We start from the raw sequence: 13,640 nt of genomic DNA on the forward strand, positions 1-13,640 counted from the left end.
TGAGCGGTTATGAAATTCTGCAAAAAAGATCGCTTTAAGGCAGCAATAAATTAACACTTACAGTTATACAATAGTGTGCTCAAGTTGCAAAATTACACTATTTTTTTTAAATATATTTTAAGCTCAAACTGTACTACTTGGCATACTTTATGCATAAGCTAGGGTATGCATACAGTGTGCATGACAAATTTCATAATCATCCCAGTAACATTACATTTTGAAATAGTTTTGCACTAATTAGTTTGTCCACAAGGTGGGAACACCGACCCAGGTCGTTGTATCACAGGCCCTGTCCCAAATGTCTCACTTCATGTGCACTTGTGGTCTTGCGGTCTTATAATGGCAGCCACGTGTGCGTGTCCGTTAAGTTCATAAGACTGTAGGGAGTCCCAATTGTGTTGTTTTGGGGGGGGTTTGTCTATAAACGGATAGAATGCAAAATCTAATGTTGGTAACCAAACAGTAGCTGTTGACTTTTTAATAGTGTTTTTTTTTACTATTATACTATGGAAATCAATGGCTACCGACAACTATTGGTTATCAACATTTTTAAAAACATCAACAGAAGAAAAAAAACTAATATAGGCTTGGAACAACTTAATGGTGAGTAAGGCCCAATCCCATTTCTAACCCTTACCTCTACACTTATCCCTACCCCTCTGTTTTGCGCATTCACATGAAGGGGTAGGGGTGTGTCGATTCTCTTTTGGTTCGAGGGGTAGGGCTAGGGGTAAAAACCAGATAGCCCTTCAAACAAAGATTTTTCGGGACCAAACTTCAAACAAAGGGGTATGAGTTATCTCAGCATAAACCGGCTACAGCGGCAACATGGCTGCCCGAGCAAGTTTCTTTGCTCCTGACTGTGTGAGCTGTGCAATCTCGTGTGTGTGAGCTGCACAATCTTGTGTGTGTGTAAGCAGTGCATTGATATAGAATGGTAAGGGTCTATTAATATAGAATGGTGTAACGATACAGTAATGGCATCCCATTTTTAGGGGAATATTTTCACCCCTACCCCTTGACGCTCTGTTTCAAGGGGAAGGGGTATACAATAGAATTGGGCCCAAATGATTTTTTTTTTTTTTTTTTTTTTTTTTAAAATTTTTTTTTTAAAATTTTTTTTTTCACTCAAGTGACTTACCGCCTCTTACTGGTAGTTTAGTTGAGAAGCATGTTGAAAAGTATGCATTTTCCCCTCAACATTTCTTATTTGTATATTCATAAATGCATTTAAAACATTAATCTCATAACATTATTTATTGCAGTTGTAATTATTGTTATTTGCAGTAAATTTTTATTGTCCTCATTTGTAAGTCACTTTGGATAAAAGCGTCTGCTAAATGACTAAATGTAATGTAAATTATTTAATCTGACTGGTAGCAGCCCTATAGTGTATTGAATTTATTGATAAATTGTAATAATTTGACATGTAAGATGATGCATACATCTAAAAAGGTAAAAAAAAATAGGCCTTTGTAAAGGTAAATATGCATATTTAAGTATGTAAAAGCTGATAGAACACTACTGAAAATATTGCTTCAGAATTGTTTACTCCACCAAAAATCTCAGTGATGCTGTTTTTGCAGGGATATTTTGTATGGAATATTGTCTGCTGACATGAAGTTCACTGTATATCGTAGTAATAAATATCATTTATTACAGCAATGATGTTTTTTTTTATACACATTAAATTACATATGTAATGTGTATTTCCATTACAGATTTAAATCTTAAATTTCATATAAGGTAGTATTAAAAAGGTAAAATTTTACTTGTTCATGTCTGCAGAAACCCTGAAATAGAAATGCGCTGCAAATATAACACCACAGAAATGTGGCGCAAATAGGTGCAGACTACTTTGGAAACATTTAAGGAAACCACAATGTGACAAACATGGTTGGTACATATTTATCAATGTTTGCTCTGAAAGGTGTGATTTGTTTATATTAACATCCTGATCATATGATTTCTTAGCTTATTTAGGCTCACTTTTTACAACTTTCCTTACAAAAAATAACCATAGCCTATGGTTTTACTATTAAAATTAATATTATATTTTTAAAAATGGTTATAGTGTAACAATCGGCCTTATCTGAAGATATTGCAATAATTAAAAGGGGTCAGATTATACTGTGTGAGGTAAAATAAGTGTTTTTAAAAAGATGAGACTAATGACAAAATTAGACTGCATAAAGTGTATTTGCACAAAAACAACACCATAAAACTAGAATAACTTGGGCTGTTAAAAGCAGATTGTCCATTTGGATCATACCCTAAAACAGTCCTTAAGAATCTTAGTGGGTTGAAGTTCCAAGGTAAAAGTGTCCACTGGTGTATATACAGTCCAAAAAAAGTGATTATCCAAGATGTGTGAGATACTGGAATGGTAAATCCATAAAACAACTCCACAATCCAGTGTTTGGTCAATGACCCTGTTTGTTTGTCATGCTGCTTGCTTTATACTGGTCTACTTCCTGATTCATGGTCTACTGCAGACCCATGAACATTTAAAGACATCCACACATTTAAAATAAGAGGAAAATCTAAATACTGAGAAAATCTCCTTTTAAAGTTGTCCAAATGAAGTTCTTAGCAATGCATATTACTAATCAAAAATTAAGTTTTAATATATTTACAGTATGAAATTTACAAAATATCTTCATGGAACATGAGCTTTACTTAAAGGAGACGTATTATGCCCCTTTTTACAATATGTAATACAAGTCTCTGGTGTCCCCAGAATGTGTCTCTGAAGTTTCCGCTCAAAATACCCCACAGATCATTTATTATATCATTTTGAAAATGCCTATTTTGAGTGGAAGCAGAAACATGCTGTTTTTCGTGCCCGTCTCTTTAAATGCAAATGAGCTGCTGCTTCCTGCCCCCTTTTCCAAAATAGCGATGTGCCATTACAGCTAGGACCTGCTAAAAACATCTGTTTTGGTTCTGATTATCATGTTTATCGTACTGAAATCATGCGTTTTAAACCATATTAGTTTAAACTTCTAACATACGGTTTTCTGAGTGCACACATCCGGCACATGGCGGCTGTCACAGCATGTGAGTACTAAACTAAGTTCTCATTCACACAAGTTTACCTTAACACACGAGTTACAAAAACAGTTGGTTATGTCTGTGAAGGTAAACAGCAGGGAAATAAATTGCATGTTTATTTTAGTAAATCAATAAGTCTACTGCTCTGTTGTCTCCTCTGAGGGTTGGACTGTAAATAGTGTTCGGTGTTCGTATGTGCAGCCAAAGACAGAAGAGTTAGCATGTTTTGCTCAAACGTTCACCGTGGCATTACACCATTGTTGCTTGCAAAATCAAAATGACGGCGCCGTGGGTGTAAACTTACAGATTAAGGGACGATATTATAATGAAATCCCTTTGCCACGTCACCAAGGGAGAGAAATCAGACGCGCTCGTTTTTTTCAGACATGTGCAGAAAAAGGTTTACCAAAACAAAGTTACTGGGTTAATCTTTTTCACGTTTCCTTGGTTGGTAGATGCACCGGGGACCTGATTATAGCACTTAAAACCAGGAAAAGTCAGATTTTCATGATGTCACCTTTAATATCCTAATGATTTTTGGCATAAAAGAAAAATCAGTCATTTTAACCCATACAATGTATTTTTGGCTATTGCTACAAATATACCCCAGCGATTTAAGACTGGTTTTGTGGTCCAGGGTCACATATGTGCCGTCAAGCTGATGAGGTTTTCTTAATTTGCGGGTGCTTTTTCTATTTACATGTGTTTTCTAAAGTTGCAGTGCATTGAGCTCTCTCGGCCACTATATAACTGTGTATGTGACAAAAATAAAAATCTTGAATCTAATGGTGTTTGCGAGTATGCCCTTTGTGGCTGCTATCAACCCAAGATGCACACTTCTGCCAAGTCCATAATGAGGCAAGCTATCAGACTTAAACCAGGCTGTCAAAGTGGCATTATGTAATGTGGACACAGTGTTGACGAGTACTTTTGTGAAGAGATTAAGAGATGCATGCAATTCCAGTTTAATAGAGTACAGAAACATTTTATGTCAAAACATCTGGAGAGAAATGGAAAGTTTTATTTTAGTCTCGTGTCTGCTCTAATTTCTAACTTTCTAAAACTTTTCTCTGCATTCGCATGACAACTTTGGACTTAAAAGGATAGTTCACCCATAAACAAACACACCTTACTTCATCTTGTACTTTACTCTATAAATAACCATTGATGATGTGACTGCAGGGTCCAGGCCTTGGAGCACTACAAAGTGGTCATGGGCTATAGTTCCACCAAGAGCAACATTTCCAGAGGACTGAACAGGGCTTCCATCCGAAAAAGGACCCAGCGCATCCAGCAGACCGTCAGCAGCTGGACTGATGTGGCCATGTCAAACATCCGCAAAACCTCTTAAAAGAGGCACCTGTTTTCATTATGCTACTAAACATGTATGTTGTCTTGCGTTTCTCAGTATATGCCAGAAGAGGCCTTGTCCAGTATTTTGAATGGACCGTTTTCTTATCTGTCTGTATCTTTTAAATGTTTAAAGTAAAGGGCAACTGAATATACCGTATCACTATTTGGGAACATTTAGCATTTACAGCTGCTAATTATCAGATTAATGCACATTCCTGGCTCAGTGTGCTTGACGTAATGAAGCATTTAGCAATTCTGCTGTGAAAAAACACAAAGATGTGAATATTTGAAATGCATGTGTTGAGAGGTCAAGGAATTAGAAAAGAAAAAAAAGCTCAATGTTATTCATCAAAAAAAAAGACTAACTTTTTTTTGGATGTGTTTTGTTTGTTTTTTTTTTTTGGTTAAAAAAAAAAAACATCCATCCAACACTAAACTGACATAGATTCTGACTGTGGGAGATGTTACTAATGTTATTATGTTTGCTGACTGTCGAACCTATTTAGTGGAAATTTATTAACAGTATTTTACTACTTTGGTGCTTTATGGAGTTTACTGTAAAACGTAGTATTTGTGTAAAGCAGTGTTTCTCAACCCTGGTCCTGGGCGCCCCCCAGCACTGCACATTTTGTGTGTCTCCCTAATCAAACACACCTGATTCAACTCAGGACCTGAAATGGGTGTGTCAGAAAAGGGAGACATACAAAATGTGCAGTGTTGGGGGATGCCCAGGACCAGGGTTGAGAAACACTGGTGTAAAAGGAGAATAAAATGCAAAGTATGCCATATTTTCACAAATTCACCAAGCAAATATTAAGACACTATAATCATCGATTGTACTTTTAATATGATCCATATACATTACCAAAGGAGAATAAGAATTCAAATGAGATCAGTTGTCTACAAAACTATTACATGCATTTGAGTTTTTCAAAGTTGAAATTATGTTTACATGTATTGCTTTGCATTATGCATGTGATTTGTTTATAATAGGACAAAAACAGCAGAGTTGTTTGCTTTTTATACTTAATAAAAACTTGAATATTTCATACATTTCAATGATTCATTACTTTTCACCATAATATTTTAAGTATTTTTGAGGGATTTTTTTTTTCCATAGCTCCTCATGCTGCTTTTATTTTTTATTTTTTAATTGACTAAAATGCAATAAAATAACAGTGATACAATGTGCTTGCCTCCGTAATGACCCATAATGTTTTTTTAAGGATGGTAAATGTTTGAAACTCCAGAGGGAGCAGCTGTAAAACCATATGCAAGGTTTCAGCTCATTCAACAATTTTATAAAAAATATTTTAATAGGTTTTGCCATCTTACTGTGTTGAAGGGAAGTTCAGGCTGCCTTCTAGAATGAAACACTCGTTCTATGGTTGCATATAATAGTTTACATAGGCTCAATCAATTAGTGAAAGTGAAACTAATTGATGAAAGTGTCAATGTTAAGGTGCAGCCATATTAATCATTGTACAGCAAATTTTTATTGGACTGTCGAACCTATTTAGTGGAAGTTTATTAACAGTATTTTACTACTTTGGTGCTTTATGGAGTTTACTGTAAAACGTAGTATTTGTGTAAAGCAGTGTTTCTCAACCCTGGTCCTGGGCGCCCCCCAGCACTGCACATTTTGTGTGTCTCCCTAATCAAACACACCTGATTCAACTCAGGACCTGAAATGGGTGTGTCAGAAAAGGGAGACATACAAAATGTGCAGTGTTGGGGGATGCCCAGGACCAGGGTTGAGAAACACTGGTGTAAAAGGAGAATAAAATGCAAAGTATGCCATATTTTCACATTCACCAAGCAAATATTAAGACACTATAATCATCGATTGTACTTTTAATATGATCCATATACATTACCAAAGGAGAATAAGAATTCAAATGAGATCAGTTGTCTACAAAACTATTACATGCATTTGAGTTTTTCAAAGTTGAAATTGTTTACATGTATTGCTTTGCATTATGCATGTGATTTGTTTATAATAGGACAAAAACAGCAGAGTTGTTTGCTTTTTATACTTAATAAAAACTTGAATATTTCATACATTTCAATGATTCATTACTTTTCACCATAATATTTTAAGTATTTTTGAGGGATTTTTTTTTCCATAGCTCCTCATGCTGCTTTTATTTTTTATTTTTTAATTGACTAAAATGCAATAAAATAACAGTGATACAATGTGCTTGCCTCCGTAATGACCCATAATGTTTTTTAAGGATGGTAAATGTTTGAAACTCCAGAGGGAGCAGCTGTAAAACCATATGCAAGGTTTCAGCTCATTCAACAATTTTATAAAAAATATTTTAATAGGTTTTGCCATCTTACTGTGTTGAAGGGAAGTTCAGGCTGCCTTCTAGAATGAAACACGTTCTATGGTTGCATATAATAGTTTACATTGACACTTTCATCAATTAGTTTCACTTTCACTAATTGATTGAGCCTATGTTAAGGTGCAGCCATATTAATCATTGTACAGCAAATTTTTATTGGACAAAATCTAGTTATTTTAATAGGAATCAAGGGGATCAGGTTTACATATAGGCTTCAGTTGGTCATGCAGATTCAACATGTTGACCAACAGAAAGCTTTTTGTTTTTCATGGCATTAAATCCTTCAATCAAGATACTTTTACTTGAGATGCAAAACAAATACATTGTCTTTTAACAAAATTAAGTGATTTTATGCTTAATACAAGAACTTGTTTTTCCTTTTAATTAAATACAGATTGTTAGCATATTTTTCTTGTTTTATTCAAACTTCATTTTGATCAGTTTGTCATAAAACAAGACTTATGTTATTTTTGTAAATTCAAGTAAATACATATCTCAAGTAAAGAATCTTTAGACATTTGTGACCACAAAACCAGTTATAAGTATCACGGGTATATTTGTAGCAATAGCCAAAATTGTATGGGTCAAAATTATCGATTTTTCTTTTATGCCAAAAATCATTAGGATATTAAGAAAAGATTATGTTCCATTAAGATATTTTGTACATTTCCTACATTAAATATATAAAAACTTAATTTTTGAATTGAATCTTTGCAATTTTCTCAATATTTAGATTTTGTTTTTGCCACCTCAGATTCCAGAATTTCAAATAGTTGTATCTTGGCTAAATATTGTCCTATCCTAACAAACCACATCAATGGAAATTTTATTTAGCTTTCAGATGGTAAATAAATGTAAATTCCAAAAAATTGACCCTTATGACTGGTTTTGTGGTCCAGGGTCACATTTGTACTAGAAAACAAGACAAAATACTGAAGGTAACAACGGATCTGATTTTGAATGTATAACTGTATAAGTGAGCATAATGCCTAAATATAAGTTACATGGTAAAGAGTGGGAGGTTTTACCTCTCAAAACGTGAATTGCACCTTTTGAAGGAGCGATGACACGAAGGCTCTATCACTGCAACTCCGAAATCAGAGCACAGTTACATTATTTAATCAAAATCTATTTATATCTATACAATCCTGTCTTTTATCTTTTAAACGGTCCAGATTGGTATATCCTTGAAAGCTGCTGAACTTGTTAATTTTGATTGTGCAAAGTTCTGTATTATGTTCTACAATATGAACTTCACGAAAGACTTCCTCTATTGACTTGCTCTATCCTCTGTTCTGTGAGAAATTATAGAGCGACACGACGGTAAGCGCATAGCCTAATTGATTTTTGTTGTTGGATTTGCATCAATTAATGACAGTTTTGACTGTCATGGTGTGTGCATAAACGAGTGTGAAATACCTAATTACGTTGCTTATTCCGATCACTTATATTGGGCACTTTTTTGCATTTAAATTCTGACTGTTGACATTGAAAATTATGCATGTGTTTTTTCGAGGGTATCAGTTAATTTCTTGATTGCCATTTTGACCGTATCTGCTTGCATATTTTAATCATATTTGGTCATTCTCTTTAATGTATTTTCCCCGATTTGATCCATGGGAAATTTATCTAACATATTTATTATTTTGTTTTAAGGAGTTAAAAATGGCTCGTATCAACCTTGATTGACATATTCTATGACATTATTTTGACAGTTAAAGTTTTGGGCGTGTTTTTTTTTTTTTTTGGAGTGGGTGGTTTTTGTGAGCTTTTGGGCTAGACATCGTCAGTCCTGTCTGGCAACACTGACAGCAGGACATGTTTAAAGACTGTCAGCACATAATCTATTAGCACATGCAGCAGATGAACACTAGAGCTATAGTATTAACATAATGAATGGGTATGTATCAACATTTTGACAAAAATAATCTAGGTTCAGCAAAACGTGCAGGCAGGAATCCAAAAAACTATATATTTATAATGGCAGTGGGAATGCTCCTGGTGATGTCCATTCTTCATCTAAGCTCCTTTTATCTTACAGCTAATTAAAACCAGCGAGAAAACAGAAGGTCTTCTGAGAAATGTGTGGGTCACCAAAAAATCGTAAAGAACACAAAGCCTCAGATTGGAGGACTGCTATAAACAGATGCAGTTCAGGTGCTCATGTCCATGGTTACCTTCACAAAAGACCATTACAGGAGTCTGTAGAAACTTTCGCGACACGCTGGCAAAGCAGGAAACTCAATAAAAGATGACCCTGACACTACGTTCTATAACTGCTCTTTGTCATACTTTTGTCCTTGTCTCAATTATGGCATCTATAAGAGTCACAGGGGATTGTTAATGCGTTCAGTGTCCAGTCTTTAATGTTGCTGGTCTCAGACCAGGGTGATTGTTTGTTTTGGAGGTAATTTGCAAATCCTTGTGGCTCATCCAGGCTTGTCTACCATGGAGATCATCTATTGAGTCTACATATCATATGAACAGTTCTTCTGGTTTGAGATGAGATCTTGATGTGTTTGAAAATGTACTACTTCTGCGTGTGCTGTGGATGGAGAAAAAAAATTAAATTAGTATAGGAGGTTTGAGAGATTTACTACAGATGGTCTTTCAGCCTTACCAGCTCTAGTCAATGCCCTAACTGTTGAACCCTCTTACAGTTTTTCTCAATTGCTAACACACTATAACTGATTCGTTTGGCACAATTTTCCAAACAAGTCATACAGTTCCTGAAACAAAGAAAAGTTTCTCAAAACTTTTAACACATTTCACCTGTTTTCACACACGCTCCAATTTGCTCAGTGTTTTTTTAGCTAAACTCTACACAAGAACGGCATAATTTTGCACAGGTTTAACCACATACACAATATAACTACCTCAAGAATCACAAAATGAACACAAATAGCACACATTTATCCATGTGTGAACATTAAGTAGCAAAACTGATGACACACCAGTCAGAAACTCATGATGATATAAAAAGGAGCACAGGTGATTATGTGATTTGGAAAATGAATCCTACTAGTGGGAGACAAAGAGGAAGAGGAGGGGAAAAGAAAACTGAAGGGGATGGGGTCAAAGGACATTTATTCCTGATGAAATACTCAGCACTATAGTTGATCATGTTCTTGTGCATGAGGACAACTGGCCTACAGGCTTTCAATACTACTTACAGATCAAATATAATGACAGAACAGTAGCAGTACTTCAGATGAGATAGCTTTTACTTTTTATATACATGTACAGTAAATACTGAAGAACAAGTTGTACACCCTCAAACTCATAACTGCTGAACTGATTTGTAGCCAAGTACAGTACTTCTTACATGTACTGTATTTTTGCAGAACTAAGAGATGGCTCTATATTCTGTTGTGTTCATATGCAATTCTTTGGTATTTGACCTTTTCCTTTCTAGTGCTTTTCATCTACTGTACTGTAAGATCTGCAGTGTAATGAAAATAATATTTTCTTACTGTAAAGCGTATTGTTGAATTTCACTGTATCTGCTATATTTACTGTAACATGTATCTGCTCTAATTATGTTGTATACTGTAATAGACACTGAGCTGTAAAATGATACCTGATTACCAAAAGAAGGGCTTGTGTGTCATGTCTGAGGGCGAAGTTTGTTTTTTTTCAGCAAGATTGAATAGATTTGAGTGGAGAGCTTCATTTTGACCTGAAAATAGGAAGTATGGGGAATTGGGTGAGAAGTTATGGATTTGTGTTTAGAGTTTCGAGAAAAGGAGTCACAATTTCAAGAAATGTGTTTAAGCAATTGAGAAAAACTGTAACTATATAACACATGGTAGCAATTTTAGATATTCAATTCGAATTTAGAATACACATTTGACTGATGATACATGACTTAGAGACACGTATGACTGATGAATTTTACACAGTTATGCAACTGAACTGAATCAATACTGAACTGACTTGAGCTGTAGAATTACACTACTGACTTGTTAGAGAGAAAAACTGTAACTATATAACACATGGTAGCAATTTTAGATATTCAATTCGAATTTAGAATACACATTTGACTGATGATACATGACTTAGATGAATGTAGACATACATGACGTATGACTGATGAATTTTACACAGTTATGCAGCTGAACTGAATCAATACTGAACTGACTTGAGCTGTAGAATTACACTACTGACTTGTTAGAACTTCTTTACAGCAGAATTGGAATTTGATACTATTGTGAAGCTGTTGTGAAACAATCTATATTGATAGATAGATAGATAGATAGATAGATAGATAGATAGATAGATAGATAGATAGATAGATAGATAGATAGATAGATAGATAGATAGATAGGTACTGAATATGCATACAAGACAGATGCATATTCAGTGTGTGTGTGTGTGTGTGTGTATATATACTGTATATACACACACACATATGCATATAAGCCAAGAAAGTCAGCTTTATTTATAAAGCACTTTGTACAATATAGATACAATGTAAACAGAAATGCAAGGGGGTAAAAATAATTTCTTTCTAAAAAATAAAAAAGAGTTTTGATTACTAAGTTAACAAATTATATATAAATGTTTTCACACATAATCACTGTCATCAGTAAATGAGTGTGGCATTAAAATGGCAGTGTTTCCCAAATTAAACAAAAGAGCTGCTAGTTTTGAATGATGAATGGTGTAATGTAGAGAACTGAGTTTAGAGTTTAGCAAAAAGTTTGTTTTACAATATCAGACTGAGTTTTAAAGCATGTAATTTGCTTATAGTTTTGCAGACGTGGACTAAAGAGTAGGTATATGACTGAATGGTTCCACTGAGTGGGCCTCAAGTATCACTTTTAGTGTCTAAGCAATAAAAATAAAAAAAGTAATTTCATTTTAATGTATAACAAGTTAGATATAAATAAAGTTTGTTTATATCTATAGAATCTGCAGATGCTATTTCCAAAGAAAGTCTTACATCCCCAGAAATATAGCATTAAAAAGTTTAAAACCTACTGTCATAATCTATTTCTACTGCACCTACAAATGTAATTTAAAGAAGAGTATTCATTTAATTTGTAATAACAAAAAGACAGAGAAACTAAAATATTTAAGCCTAAATTTATGATTTAGGTATTTTAACTGCATATAAAACTTCTATCCATTTGGACTACACATGCAGTTTTAATATAAACAAATTAATAAACTAAATTGCGATGCATATTTGTCAATCATACATAAATGAAATGGGTAAAATAAATAAAAGAAAAAGAAAATTCTGCACTCCAAAAAAAATTGCATCTATTTAAATAATGATTTTCAAATTGCATTTATTCAAATTGCTTAGAATCAGAATAAATCTGTTAATTGCAAAAACAATTTATTCATGTATGAACATTGATAAAATATGGTTGGCTGTGAAACAAGCAATATTCATTTAGTTAAAATGTATGAGATTGAAGTAATATTGATTAAATAGTACAAAAGTTGTCAGTACAGTAATATTATTTAAAGGTTTTTTGAATTTAGCTCAGAAAAAGTAAACTGCTACACTTAAGAATTATATTGTAGAAACCATTTTTACTCAAATTGCTAGTAAATTTCACAATTAGTTACTAAGAAACAGCAAGTAACACGACTTCAAAAAATAATTTTTTACAGTGTTTTAGTCCTAATACCTTCAATGAGGAGGAATGAGAGGGCAGAACAGAGAGCGGACATGACCCCATTTAGAGCAGCAATAGATTAATATTGGCACATAACTTAAAATAGTTGTATTGTAAATTGTCTATCAATGACCCATAATTAACAGAGTAAAATTTAATTTACTTTCTTTACCCCTGTGTTATTTAGGGCCATTCACAAGGGATTCAGAGCGTCTAGTAGGGCCACTGCTCAGAGCACTGGATTTGAGCACTTCTACCACAATTACTTGCTCCAATAGACTGTGAAAGAGAAACAACTCAAACCTCAGCCAAGAGGAACAGAATCTCAAAGGGTCCATCAGTGTTTCTAGAAACCAATTAAGCCCCTCCCTAAAAGTTCAAGACAAAGCCAACATTCGCACCCGCCCCTTCGCCAAATCACAGCTGGCAATAAGACAGCTGTTCCCCGGGCCTCTGGGCTGTCGCGTACACAGACACATGGACTCTTTCAGCCTGTGACAGTGAGTGGGGACCTGGGATATCTAGAGTAACTCAAGTGCGTCACAGCAACCCAGATGGGAGCCAGTGGTCTTCTGTGAGCCAATGGGCTACTCTGGCTCTAAGTGTTGCAATACAATCGAGGGCCTATATTTCCAAATGACAATCTGCTCGCATAACTGCACTACAGGAGTATTTGTCAGTGCACTACATCAAATATTATTGTGGAATGAATGGAGCTCTGTATTGGAGCACTTCCAAATCAATCACAAAACAGGTGTCTCCATGGCAACGACTGAGAAACATCTCCAATGAATATGTCAGCATGCTGTCAATGCTAAACCATGTAGGGCATAAAGATGAGTTGTGCATAGTTGATGTTTAAAATCAGTGACTAAAAAATGAGGATTTAAAATAACTCATGAAATAATAATGCATAGATAACTTCTGAAATGTAATGTGGTACACTGTCAGAAAAAAATGTACGGTGAAGGTAACGTTACAATTTTGTTCCTAGGGGAACAAAACGTATAACTGTACCTTTAAAGGTACACAATAGGTCCTTAAGGTACCCAAAAAGAGTCATGAAGGTACATTCAGATGTGAGAGGTAAATTTTTGTACCTTTGAAATTTTACAGATGTTATGTCGCTTTAAGAATTTCCCTCTCTTGGCTTCAGTCAATACTGAAGCGAGTGAATTTGCTTTCTGACAGAACTTCGCATGAATTACAACGCAGAGTGTTTTTTGGAGTTTACAACTCTCAGGTAAATGCA

At 34.6% G+C, this 13,640-nt stretch overlaps 2 long non-coding RNA genes across 2 annotated transcripts in view; one reads left to right on the plus strand and one right to left on the minus strand.

Moving 5' to 3' along the window:
- The window catches only part of LOC107571474 (uncharacterized), a 6,546-nt gene extending 2,139 nt beyond the window's left edge, over positions 1 to 4,407 (plus strand). The window contains exon 2 of the long non-coding RNA XR_001607188.1: positions 4,237 to 4,407. This is a non-coding gene — a long non-coding RNA (uncharacterized lncRNA). The remainder of the gene's footprint in view (positions 1 to 4,236) is intronic.
- Positions 4,408 to 4,784: 377 nt separating this feature from the next.
- On the minus strand, positions 4,785 to 6,062 carry LOC107571476 (uncharacterized). The gene is made up of 2 exons (XR_001607189.1): positions 5,920 to 6,062; positions 4,785 to 4,905 (listed from the first exon to the last, which is right to left on the minus strand). It is a non-coding gene; the product is annotated as an uncharacterized lncRNA (long non-coding RNA).
- Between the last annotated feature and the right edge of the window lie 7,578 nt (positions 6,063 to 13,640).

The sequence above is a fragment of the Sinocyclocheilus grahami genome, unplaced genomic scaffold (genome assembly GCF_001515645.1).
Source record: "Sinocyclocheilus grahami isolate Dianchi unplaced genomic scaffold, SAMN03320097.WGS_v1.1 scaffold1598.1, whole genome shotgun sequence".
Lineage (NCBI taxonomy): Eukaryota > Metazoa > Chordata > Actinopteri > Cypriniformes > Cyprinidae > Sinocyclocheilus > Sinocyclocheilus grahami.